The 13408-nt window shown below is 41.2% G+C and overlaps 1 protein-coding gene across 1 annotated transcript in view; it reads right to left on the bottom strand.

Annotated features, from left to right (window-relative positions):
- LOC109913024 (Down syndrome cell adhesion molecule-like protein 1 homolog) overlaps positions 1 to 13408 on the bottom strand; it is a 554371-nt gene that overhangs the window by 392320 nt on the left and 148643 nt on the right. The window lies entirely within an intron of this gene.

Raw genomic sequence — 13408 nt, 5'->3', positions numbered from 1 at the left:
AGTTTTCCCTTTAATGTTGAGTCTGTTTGATTATATTATTTCTAAATGCACAGTTATTACATCATTTATAACAGACTGTAACATGTTCCCAATGTTAAGCTAACTGGCCTTTCGTTCCCTGTTCTTTCGTCTCTGTCCCTTTTTGAGAAAGGGTGTTAAATTGGCAGTTCTCCAATTCTCTTGGGCTTTTCCAGAATCTAAAGATTCAGGGAAGATCACCACCAGTATCTCTTAACATGCTTGCATTAAAGCCATCAGATACAGGCAAATTATCTGCCATTATGTGGCTGATAATTATCAGCCATTACCATTAGATGCCCTAGTACTTTGTGTCTTGTAGTAATTATTGTATTTATTCCCTTTCTTCCTTCTATTTGGCCTCTCACCTTCCTTTTTGAAGAAGGAATATTTGAAGAAGTTATTTTTGTATCACTTGCCAACTTACCCTCAAAGTTTATATTTTTTTTTTTTGTTGTCTTTAAAAACTTTCCCAGTTTCTGGTTAACTAATTTTGGCACATTGTATTTTTTGTCCATCAAATTTTTTTGCTATCCTTAATGTCCTCAGTGAACCATACTTGCTTCATTCTGTTACTACAATATTTCTTTCTCACTGGGATACATCTTTCTTGTGAGTTGTGAACTATTTTCTTAGAAATCCACCAGAATTCATCAACTCCTTTTCCAGTCCTTTCCAGCCAACTTTGCCCTCTTTTAGAATTATTCTTATTGAGTTTAGCTCAGGTGGTATAAATCAAGTTTCTCACTCTCAAACTGAATTCTATAAATTCTGCGATATTATGGTCTCTGTTTCCTTGGGGATCTTTTACTCTGAAATCACTTATTAAACTTGCTTCATTACACATTACTAGATCTAAAATAGCCTGGTCCTTGTTCTCAGAAACTGTTTCAAAAACTCTAATTTCTTCCTTGTGGCTTCTTTGGCTAATTTGATTTTCCCAATCTACACAAACATTGATGTCACTCGATTAACGTAGTGCTTTTTTTAAAAATATGCCCTCATTAAATCCTGATTTATTCTCCACCCTACAGTATGGTTACTGTTAGAGACCTATAGACTATTCCCACCAGTGTCCTCTCCCCGGTTATTTCTTACCGCCACCCCATACAGATACTACATCTTCCGATCGAAGATCAAAGATTCATAGAGTCAGAGTCATACAGCATAGAAACAGACCCTTTGGTCCAACACATCCATGCCAACCAGCTTTCCCAAACTAGACTAGTCCCATTTGCCTGCACCTGGCCAATATCCATCTAAACCTTACCTATTCATCTACCTGTTCAGAAGTCTTTTAAATTTTGTAACTGCCCCAGCATCTCCCACTTCCTCTGGCAATTCATTCCACATACAAACTATCCCCTTGTGAGGAAATATTGCCCCTTCGGTCCCTTTTAACCCTTTCTTGTTTCACCTTAAAACAATGCCCTCTAGAGTTGATGTCTCTTACCCTAGGGTAAAGATCTTTGCTATGCATTTTTATCAATGCCCTTCATGATTTTATCAATCTCAATAAAGGTCATCCCTCAGCCTCTTACGCTCCAGTGAAAGAAGTCCCAGCCTATCCAGCCTCTCCTTATAACTCAAATCCTCCAGACCCGGAAGCATCCTTGAGAATCTTTTCTGTAATTTACTAATATCATTCCTGCATGGCCTTATCAACATCCTATATAGCCGCAACATGACATCCCAACTCCTATACTCAATGCTCTGACTGATGAAGGCAAACATGCAAAATGCTTTCTTTACCATCCTGTCTACTTGTGACATAACTTTCAAGGAACTATGTATCTGAACCCCTAGGTCTCTCTGTTCAACAACATTGCCCAAGGCCTTAACATTAACTGCACAAGTCCTGCCCTTGTTCATCTACCAAAATGCAATACCTCAATTATCTAAATTAGATTCTATCTGCCACTCCTCAGCCCATTAGCCCATCTGATCAAGATCCCTTTGTACTCTTAGATAATCTTCCTCACTGTCGACTACATCACCAATTTTGGTGTCACCCACAGACTTACTAACCACGCTTCCTATATTATCATCCAAATTATTTATATAAATCATGAACAACAGCACTAATCCCTGCAGAACACCACTGGTCACTTGCCTCTAGTCCAAAAAACAACCATCTCCCACCACCCTGTCTCCTCTTGCTAACACGTTTATTCCATTGTGTATCAGCAAAGCTCTTAACTTTCATTTTGAAAAGTCATGTACCCCTAAATATTCAGATCCCAGCTTTGATCTCTTTGTCTCCCTAAAGAGCAATATCATACTTATTATCCTCTATTTGTGCCACTAATTCATTTATTTTACTCTAAATGCTATATGCATTTAAGTAACAAGGCATTAATCATCCAGGTTTTACCACTGCCCTTCCCACCTCTTTTAACATTATTCACTGTTCTTTTCAAACAGTTGTACAATCTGATCCTGCCTGTCTCACTATCTCAGCACTGTGGTCATATCCTTTTGTTTTGTAAGTCCAAATATCCCCTCTCCAGAACTCTCCCACTCTCTATTTAATTCTAAAGTCTTCTCTACAACCTTGGTTATTCAATACACCAAAAGACTGGTCCCAAGACAGTTCAAGTGTATCCCAGTATGTAATCACCTAAAATGGTCTGAAGAATGGCAGGAGAACAGGAGAACAATATATTAAGGAAGGATTAATTGGGTGAGAATTGGGTGTAAAAATATGGCAAGCCATTAATTGGTGGCATGTGAGCTTCATAGAATGTGGTTAACTAAATGATCAGATAGGCCAATAGGCCAAGGAGTGGCAGATGAAGTTTAATTTAGATGAATGCAAGGTGCTGCATTTTGGAAAGGCAAATCAGAGCAGGACTTACACATTTAATAGTAAGGGCCTAGGGAGTGTTGCTGAATGAAGAGACCTTGGGGTGTAGGTGTAAGTAGCTAGGATAGTGAAGAAGGTATTTGGCATGCTTGTCTTTGTTGGTCAGTGCATTGAGTATAGGAGTTGGGAAGTCATGTTGTGCCTGTACAGGATATTGGTCAGGTCACTTTTGGAATGCTACTTTTTTCAATTCTGGTCTCCCTGCTACAGGAAGGATGTTCTTAAACTTGAAATGGCTCAGAAAAGATTTACAAGGATTTTGCCAGGGTTGGAGGGTTTCAGCTATAGGGAGATGCTGAATAGGCTGGGGCTATTTCCCTGTAGTGTCAGAGGCTGAGGGGTGACCTTATAGAGGTTTATAAAGTCATGAGGGGTATGGATAGGGTGAATAGCCAAGGTCTTTTCCCCAGGGTAGGGGAGTCCAAAACTAGAGGGTGTAGGTTTAAGGTGAGAGGGGAAAGATGTAAAAGAGACCTAAGGGACAACTTTTTTTTCACACAGAGGGTGGTGTGTGTATGGAATGAGCTGCCAGAGGAAGTAGTGATGGCTGGTACAATTACAGCATTTAAAAGGCACCTGGATGGGTATATGAATAAGAAGGGTTTTGAGGGACATGGGCCAAATGCTGTCAAATGGACTAGATTAATTTAGGATATCTGGTTGGCATGAACGAGTTGGACTGAAGGGTGTGTCTCCATGCTGCACATCTCTATGACTATGATAGAGCCAAGAAAAGAGAAAGGAAGAGTGAGAGAAAGAGAGAGGAAAAACAGGGAGAGAGAAAGCAAAAGAAAGAGAAGAATCTGGAATAGAGAGGGCAAGAAAGTAAGCAACAGAAAAAGAAAGAAAGAAAATGGGGGGTAGGGAGAGAAAGAAAGAAAGAAAGAGGAGGCATGACAAGAAAGAAAGCAAAAGATAGTGAGAAGGGCACAGGAGCCAACTTCTACTCACTATTTCATTTGTTTGTAATGACCTAATCTGATCAGTCAGGCTCAGCAGCATCTGACATTTTTAAACTGATTGTTATCCTATGAATGATTTGATCTGTGCAAACCTTTGGGGCTGAAGGTAAATCGCATCAATCTGTTCTGGGGTTAATTAAAACAGATTGAATGAGCCACTTTCACCGGAGGTGCCTGGGCAGCTCCTTTTACAGATCTGATCTAAATCACATAAAAAGTAAATTTATAAAGATGCATCTTTGTCCAAGAACCTCATTCTTTTTAGGATGGCAGCTGAATTGCTGCTCCTGGAGATACAAGTTGCTACTTTCTCCAGCCAATAAATTAAACTGGGATTCCTATGCCTTTGTGAGAGAACTCTCTTCAATCTCTTCAGCTTTGTGGCTCTCCATCATTTAAAGCTTTCAGAAAGAACACTCAGTGTATTTGTACATTCAGTGGTACATTTCAAGGGTTATGGTTCCCCTCTCTCCACCATTTCCTCCACACCAGCCTTCCTGACCCTCTTAATCAATACCACAAAGATGACATTGTACTCACTGTCACCGGGGACTGGTAACTCAGGACAGAACTAGAATTCCTGTCTCATGCTGATCAAGAGTCACAGAACACCTACAATGTGGAAAGAAGCCATTCAGCCCACCAAGTCTGCACCGACCCCACCCCCACCCAGGCATCATCATACCCAGACCCTTATCCCTGTAACTCCACAGTTACAATGGCTAATCCATTTAATCTGTACATCCCTGGACACTACAGGTTACTTAGCATGGTCAAGCCACGTAACCTACACATCTTTGGACTGTAAGAGGAAACGTGAGCACCCAGTGGAAACTCACACAGACGTGGGGAGAACGCAGTCACCCAAGGCTCAATTGAACCCAGGTCCCTGGTGCTGTGAAGCCGTAGTGCTAACCACTGAGCCTGGTTATGTATAAAACATAAGTTTTCTTTTAATGTCTTTGACAGAATGAATAGTCTAAACTAAATCAAAAGGTCAACACCAAGGAGCAGGCTTCAGCACACAGAATTACACAGAGTTTACGAAGACAGAATCAGGCCATTCAGCCCAACTGGTCTCTGTTTGCATTTATGCTCCTACAGAGCCTATTCTAACCTGACTATACCTTACCCTATCTGCATCATCTTCCATTAGGTGTTAGTTCAGCTTCCCATTCAATGCATTTATGCTACTTGCTTCATGTTTCGCATATAAAAGCAAATTCAACAATCTAACCACATCCTTGAGTTAGGAAGTTTCTCCTGAGTTGTATTTTTTACTGAATATCTTATATTTCTAACCTTTAATGTGGAATTCCCACAAGAGTAAAAATATTTTCTCTATTTATACTTTATCAAAACACTTTCTTATCCTACTGTGCATCATCATTGCAACATGTGGAATAGAAAAGTAGACCATTCGGCCCCTTGAATCTGCTCCACCATCTAATACAATTGTGGTTGATCTGATTAATCCATTGTCCTGCATACTCTCAATAACGTTTCACGCTCTTGCTTATCTACGTCTGCCTCATAAAGATTCAAGGATTCTGCTTCCATTGCCTTTTGAACTAGAAGAGTGTTAGAGTCACACAACGCTCTGTGAGAAAAAAGCATTCTCCTTAAGTTTGCCTTAAATGGGTGGCCTCTTATTTTGAAACAGTGACCCCTCACTCTCGATTATCCTATATACACTTGCACCCTGTCAAGGCTCCTCAGGATTGTATACATCGAAATCAACTTTCTCTTGCTCTTCTAAACTCCAGCAGATACAAGCCTAGCCTGTCCAACCTTTCATCTTAAGGCACTTGCCCATTCCAGGTATTAGTCGAGTAAATCTTCCTGTTTCCAATGTTTTTACATCCTTCTGTAAATAATGTATACAGCATAGTCCACATTGGTCTCACCAATGCTTGTCGATCATGTCACCCATTCTCTTCTAGAGAGAAACATTGTCAACTTGCTAGGTATTTTCTGCTAAATATAACCTCTCAGTTGTTGCATTATCCTTATAATTTTATTTTGCACATTTCTTAGATATCCGTTTTTTGCACTATAGAGACCAGGACCAAGCACAGCATTTAAGTATGTCCTAACCAGGAATCTGTACAAGTTGTACACATCTGTACAACTTTGTGTCTTTTCAGTTTAATTCATTTAGAAATTAACTCCAACACCAAGGTGTTATGCTTCAGATGAAATGTTAAAGAACACCTGATCATCATTTACTCAAAGACTCAATGGTACTTTCTGATGAATACAGATTTTCCCAGAAACTCTGGTTTTGTCAAAAAGTATTACTACAACAGATGCACAAAATGTCCTCCCAACTTCCAGCATGATAACAATCACTGCACCTTCTGGTAATTAACTGTATGTAAAACATGTTGAAGCATTTCTAGGGAATGTTTGAGAAGGTGTTTCATGAATATAATTCTCTTTTGCTTTCTTTCTTGATTATGGCAAGATTTCAAATGCACCCCTGTCTTTCACTGGCACAACATTAAAAAGTATCATGAGTCACAAAATTGATGCTGAAGATTTGTAAGGGTAAAAAGCAAATACTTTGAGGAAAGATGTAACTATCTCCACCATCATTCGGTGGAGTAATTTTGTTAGTTTTTGCCCACCAGCAGACAGCACGTTGCTGAAATGCGTGTATATATCTCAAGTGTATAAACCTTAAACATGTAAATAAAATAAAACAAAGAACTGCAGATGCCGAAGATCTGAAACAAACAGAAATCGCTGGAGAAACTCAGCAGGTCTGGCAGCATCTGAAGAAGGGTCACTGGACTTAGAATGTTCAGTCTGCTTTCTTTCCACAGATGCTGTCAGATCTGCTGAGTTTCTCCAGCGATTTCTGTTCTTGTTTTACCTCAAATTTGCACTTCCTGTGATCTCTGACTACTAGAATTCAGGTGGAGGTTCAAATATTAGCTCGAGCCTTGCAGAACTGATGAAATGCTGCTAAAGTGACCTCTCCAAACTGACAGGCCATTCACCCTCTTCAGATCAGCCCCCAGATGTCTGGCAACGTCTCAAATTTAAAGTTCTCATCCTTGTGTTTGAAATCCACCACAACCTTCTCCCTCTCCCTCTTTCTCTCCACAATTTCAACCACCCCAACGGGACTCCAAGATCTCTGCATTCAGTAACCATGGTTTGAGCTGACACCATGGACTGATCGATCTCCATTGAAACAACTCTTCGTTGACCAATCCTTATGGATTCCACCTACCACGAGGTCTGGGCGTCGGCGTTGGTCCTGCACTGTTGAGACTGCTCGCTTACACTGCACAGTCTCAACTCTGTGTCTACCTTATCAAAGGTGACCATTCTCTGATGCTTGAGTTCACACAAACTGATTCATTCATATACCATTGGACAGAACCCTAATCGTTGCAGTACAGCTGTATTTCTTAGTTCTTCCAGTTCACTTTTCAGAGTCTTGGTTCATGTGACTGCTGATATTACCATCATATACATCATCATCTCAGGAACATTGACATTCTCGTTAATCTGCAAACCGAAGCTCCGGAATCCACTCAGTAAACCTCTCCACACACCTCTCTTCGAAAAGTTATTAAAGCTGACCTCTTTCACCAACCTTTTTTGCACTGTTCCAAATAATTTCCTTACTTTGCTCAATGTCAATTTTTTTTAGTAACTCTCCCATGAATGGCCTTTATATTCCACATTGAAAGCACAATTTAACTACAAGTTGTTCTTCATCAATTCTCTTTTTGTATCTTTGCCAAATCCAGAGTTAAAGGCAGATCTAGAACGCCCCCTTTGTGTTCCCTATAATTTCCCTGCTATCACACACCTGGGTTCATTGTGACGCTCCCAGCGCCCTCTGTCCTGAAGCAGCTCTTTATTGCTTCTTCAAAACAAAACGTTCTTTACTGATGAATTTCTGTGCAAGTCAAGCAATGTTCACGCAGAAAATATTTCACTATTTCAAGTGCGACTTTGAAATCAATCATTCCAGAGGTGGGATTAGATTCAGCGTAAAGCTTCAAAAAAGTTTGGATTATTTTCTTCTTGGGAAGTGGGCTCATTTATTACCCATCCCTATTCATCTTGATCTTTAAGGTGATGGTAATGCTGTTAGGTCAGGACTTGCAGAATTGATACCCAGCAGCGATAAAGAAATAGAGACATGAGGCCAGATCAGGATGATGCGTGACTTGGCAGGAGATAGGGTGGCATGGATAGGGTGAAGAGCCAAGGTCTTTTCCACAGGGTAGCGGAGTCCAAAACTAGAGGGCACAGGTTTAAGGTGAGAGGAGAAAGATTTAAAAGGGACAACCTTTTCATGCAGAGGGTGGAATGTGTGTGGAATGCCAGAGGAAGTGGCGGAGGCTAGTACAATTACAATATTTAAAAGGCAGCTGGACGGGTGCATGGAGAGGAAGGATTTAGAGGGATATGAGCCAAATGCTGGCAAATAGGACTAGATTAATTTACGATATCTGGTCAGTATGGACGATTTGGACCAAAGGGTCTGTTTCTGTGCTAGATGTCTCTGTGACTCTAAATGACAATGATGTGGTTCACGCTCAATTGCTGGCTTCGGTCATGGGAGTTATAGTCTGGAGAGGGGGGGGAGTTCTGTTGATGTAACTTTGGTGGTTTGGTGGTCAAACTGTACCTCAGCCTTAGCATCAGATGAGCCCAGCATCCTGTACCCACAAGTGTGTTCTTACTGACAACGTAGGATAAAGCTGGTCTCTTTCATTAACCTTTTGTTCACCTGTCCTAATAATTTCTTTACACAGCTCAGTGTCAATAGATAACTCTCATGTGAATGATCTTTGTATATTAAACATTAAAACCACAATTTAACAACAAATTGTTCCATTTTCCTGTACCGGCACCCTTACCCTAAAAGGCACTAACTAGAATGATTCATATACTTCCCCCACAGCACTAACATGTACATTGGCTGCTTGACAATGGTTCACTTCACCACACTTCACCGACAGCTGCACAGTAGTATAGAAGACAAGGGGATTGAACAATTCTGGCTGAAACGTTATCCAATTTTTAAATGGTTCCCAACCAGGCTTAAAGTAATTGCATGTCATTTAATTGCAGTGTTGCCATATATTAATGAACCAGTTGCAGCCCTCTATTTACAGGAGATAATACTAATTCAGTATTAAAGTCTGATAACAGTCGGATCAATCCCTCTTTAATAATTTATGACAAGATAATACGATCTCCTGGAAAACTTAGCCCTTCTCCTCCCATACCTCGATACACCATTTTGGCTCCATTGGCAAATTCACTGCTTATTACTGGCAAGGTGTCATACGGATCATAAGGCTCCCATGTTGAAGTCCTCAGCTCGAGAACCAAGTCAAAATTCTTGCTCTTCACGGTCACCCAGTCATCCAAGGGTATATATTAGGTGAAGATTCACTTGGTTGAATTATTTGGCAATATTTACTGATTCACACATGGAGAACAATCACTTGGGGTGGGTGAGAAAGGGCAGTGGGATTACACCGTAGCAGGAGTTGAAAGTGGGAGGTTGGAAAGTTCAAAGAAAATCTCTACCTTTTCGAAAGTTATGTTAAACATTGGGTGATATACATAAGCAACTACAATTAAGGTCAATTTTAACAAATACTATGAGGAAAGGTTTTTGATTCAAAGTCTACCTTTCCTCTACCTGCCTAAACCCAGCATTTATTGCCCATCCCTAATTGCCCTTGAGAAGGTGGCAGCAAGCTATCATCTTCAACTGCTGCAGTTATTGGGGGAGAGACATCCACGAGTTGTTAAGGAGGGAGTTCCAGGACCTGTCAAGATATTGAAAAGTCATGGTGTATCATCTTCAGACACATTGAGTTCGATAATCAGCCACGAACTTATTAAATGGCAGAGCAGGCTCAAGGGGCTGAATGGCCTATTCGTGTTCCTACGTTCAGCTACTATTGGGCTTGGCTTGGCCTTTCAGCAGAGATCTTCCAGACTCGGTATAGCCGTGGCTACATCGCACTGGTGACAAGATGTATTCGAAGTTCAGATATTACTTATCTCTCAAAGTACACAGTAACCATTGCAGATTTGGACAACACAGATCAAAAACAAATCAGGGTCATGCTTGAGCCACACATTATTAGGTGATGTACGAACCAGGCTGGTAAAGGAATTAAGACGTGTAGATGCAGCAAATCTGAAAAAAAATCAACAGATACTGAAAATGAATAAGGAACTCATTCAAGATGGTGGAAGTGGAGTAGGTATGGCAGCATGGTGGCTCAGTGGTTAGCACTGCTGCCTCAGTGCCAGGGACCCGAGTTCGATTCCCAGCCTCGGATGACTGTCCGTGTGGAGTTTGCACATTCTCCCTGTGTCTCCGTGGGTTTCCTCCGGGTGCTCCAGTTTCCTCTCACAGTCCAAAGATGTGCAGGTTAGGTGGATTGGCCATGCTAAATTGCCCATAGTGTTCAGGGATGTGTAGATTAGGTGGGTTATAGGAGGATGGGTCTGGGTGAGTTGCTCTGAGGGTCAGTGTGGACTTGTTGGGCCAAAGGGCCTGTTTCCACACTGTACTGATTCTACGGATCTATGATCTCATCAGGTAACATTCAGGCTTTTGAGCCTGGGGCTCGTCTGCTCCTTCCGTTTTTCTCTCTTTCTCCTTTTCTTCAGTTTTTTCTAACTTACCATCCTATTAAGAGCGGCGATGTGGGTCCAGCACAGATGTGTGGCGAGTTTTTGGATTTTCCTGGTGACGGTGACGGAGGTGAGTTTAGGTCCAGTCTGACACCCCGCAGCGTCGGCGGCTGCATCAGCGTGGTCAAAGCGTAGCACGGACTCGGGTCAGCGGCGGTGGGATTGAGTTTGGGCCCAGTGCACAGACCCGTCGACATCGACGGTAGCGGCATTGGCGAGTTCGGCCCAGTGCGGATGCACGGTGGCGGCCGCACCAATAGACCTGACAAGGTGCCGAAGAATGGCAACTCTGCTCCAAACAGCAGCGCGGCAAAGGGACTCGAAGCTGGCCAACTGCTCTGTGCTTGTGTTAGTCTCAACATCGGGGTTGGGGAGCACCTGGGTCCAGGCCCGTGGCTAAGTTTTTAAGCTAAGTTGAACATTTCTTTATTTTCTGCCTTCACTTTCTATGTTTCAGATCATTTTCTGCGTTTCAAGATGGTGCTGGAGAGTGGCAACACTTTTCATTGTCTTTGTAACAAAATATATGTGACAATAATAAATTAGGTCAAATCAAGTCAAATGCTCAACAGATCAGGCAATACACACAATGAATAGTTTCAACTTCACTTCAACTCTGATGAAGAGTCATCTAGACTCAAAACATCAGCTTGCTCTCTCTCCAAGGATGCTGCCTGACCCGCTGTGATTTCCAGCATTTTTTTGTTTTCAGTACAGATCCCAACATCTGCAGTAATTTGCTCCTCAATGAATGGTTTCAAAACTGACAAGGTCCATGTTGTTTCTCAGATGCTCCAGACCTGTTAAGTATTTCTAGTATTATCTGTTTGTATTTCATAATTCCAGCATCCAGAGTATTTTGTTGCATCTTCTGCTAAAAGATGAAGCTGAAGTTCATTAAAACAAAATCAAGCAAATCACTGGAAGATAAACAAACTGCATACTTAATAGTCACTAACATAAACACTGCCCACTGAACATCCCAATAATCAAATGTTTATTTATTTCCCAACAGACTTGAAGTGACAATGGGGCAGTTGGACCAACAGTATTTAAAAAATAAATGCTTCTAATTAGCTTTCAAAAATTGAAAAGATTACTGCCCTTTGTCTCACACTGTGCTTGGAATGATTTCAAGGCATTAATTTAATTTCAGGGTTCACAAAACATTGACTGTTTAAGCTTCTTTCTCACAGTTGAAACCACAATCCCAGTCCTTTAAAATTGGCGATTGTCTTCTGAGATCGATTTCAGATAAGAACATAGGAACAGGATAGGCCATTCAGCCCATTGAGCTCTTCAACACGATCATGAATTTTAAAAAACTTCAATGCCTTTTATTCAACCCATCCCCACGACCCTGTACACCATTGGTAATCAGATATGTCATCAATCTCTACCTCGAACATGCTCAAGAACTGAGCTTTGACAGCCCTTTGTGGTAGAGAATTCTAAGGTTCACAAGCCGCTGAATGAAAAAAATTCCTCTGCATCCCCAATCTAAGTGGCCTCCCTTACTTTTCTCTTAAGTCACCCAGTTCGCAACTCCCCAGGCAAGGGAAGCATCTTACTTGCATCTATACTGTCTATCCTGTAAGTATTCTGTAAATTTCAATGAGATCACTCCTCATTCTTTGAAACTCTAGAGAATACAGAGCCAGTTTTCCCAATCTCTCTTCACAGGACAGTCCCACCACCCTGGGAACAAATCTGGTGATCACTCATTGTTCTCTCTCTATGGCAATGATATCATTTCTGAGATAAGGAAAACAAAACTGTGCACAGTACTCTAGGTGTGGTCTAACCATGCTCCTACACAACTGAAGAACAACTTCACTGCTCCTGTCCTCAAATCCTCTTGCAATAAAGGTTAACATTCCATTAGTCTTCCTAATAGCATATTTCACCTGTTTGTTAGTCTTCAGTGACTTATCGACAAAGACACCCAGGTCCCTTTGTACATCTGCACTTGGCAACCACTTCCCATTTAAGAAATACTATGTTTCTTCTGCCAAAGTGGATGACCTCTCATTTTTCCACTTTATATTCCATCTGTCATGATTTACCCATTCATTATGCCTGTATAAATTTTTAAGAAGCTGCTTTACACCTTCCTCATGACACACATACCCAATTAGCTTTGTGTCATTCACAAATTTGGAAATATTACATTTGATGCCCACCTCCAAACCATTACTCTATATTACAACTGAGGCCCAAATGCAAATCCTTATGGTATCCCATTAGCCACAGCCTGCCAACTTGAGAATTACCCATTTATTCCTACTCCCCGATTTCTGTTAACTAAATCATTCATCCATACCAGTGCATTACCTCCTACCTATGTTCTTTAATCCTTCTCCTACAAGGTCTCTTGCTTCTATATTTTGATACACAGTTACCTCTGTCTGGGCAGCAGACAGGAGAAACATAGGAACATAGGAACACCAGGAGAAGGCCATTCGGCCCTTTGAGCCTGCTCCGCCATTCTTCACGATTATGGCTGATCGTCCAACTCAATAGCCTAATCCTGTTTCTCTCCATGACCTTTGATCCCATTCGCCCCAAGTGCTATATCTAGTCACCTTCTGAATACATTCAATGTTTTGGCATTGGAGAATCAGCTCTAAACATTGCAATGCTTGATTTTCAAGCCAATGATTTAGGTGGCCAGAAATTTGTGAAGTGTGCAAGTTGAACTCACTGACCTCTTCCACCACCATTCTCCATCTAGCTAAACCCTACATGTATTAAAGCACCTTACCATTTCAGAATTTATAAAAATTGTGCTATTGATGACCGCCTTACCAATTGCTACTAACTATGTAATCAACGCCATTAAACTTTAACCTTATTGTTCATCCAATAT

The sequence above is a fragment of the Rhincodon typus genome, chromosome 32, assembly GCF_021869965.1.
Source record: "Rhincodon typus isolate 14 chromosome 32, sRhiTyp1.1, whole genome shotgun sequence".
In the NCBI taxonomy this organism is placed as follows: Eukaryota; Metazoa; Chordata; class Chondrichthyes; order Orectolobiformes; family Rhincodontidae; genus Rhincodon; species Rhincodon typus.
Note: the sequence above shows the minus strand (reverse complement) of the source record. Positions and strands in the feature narration are given on the sequence as shown.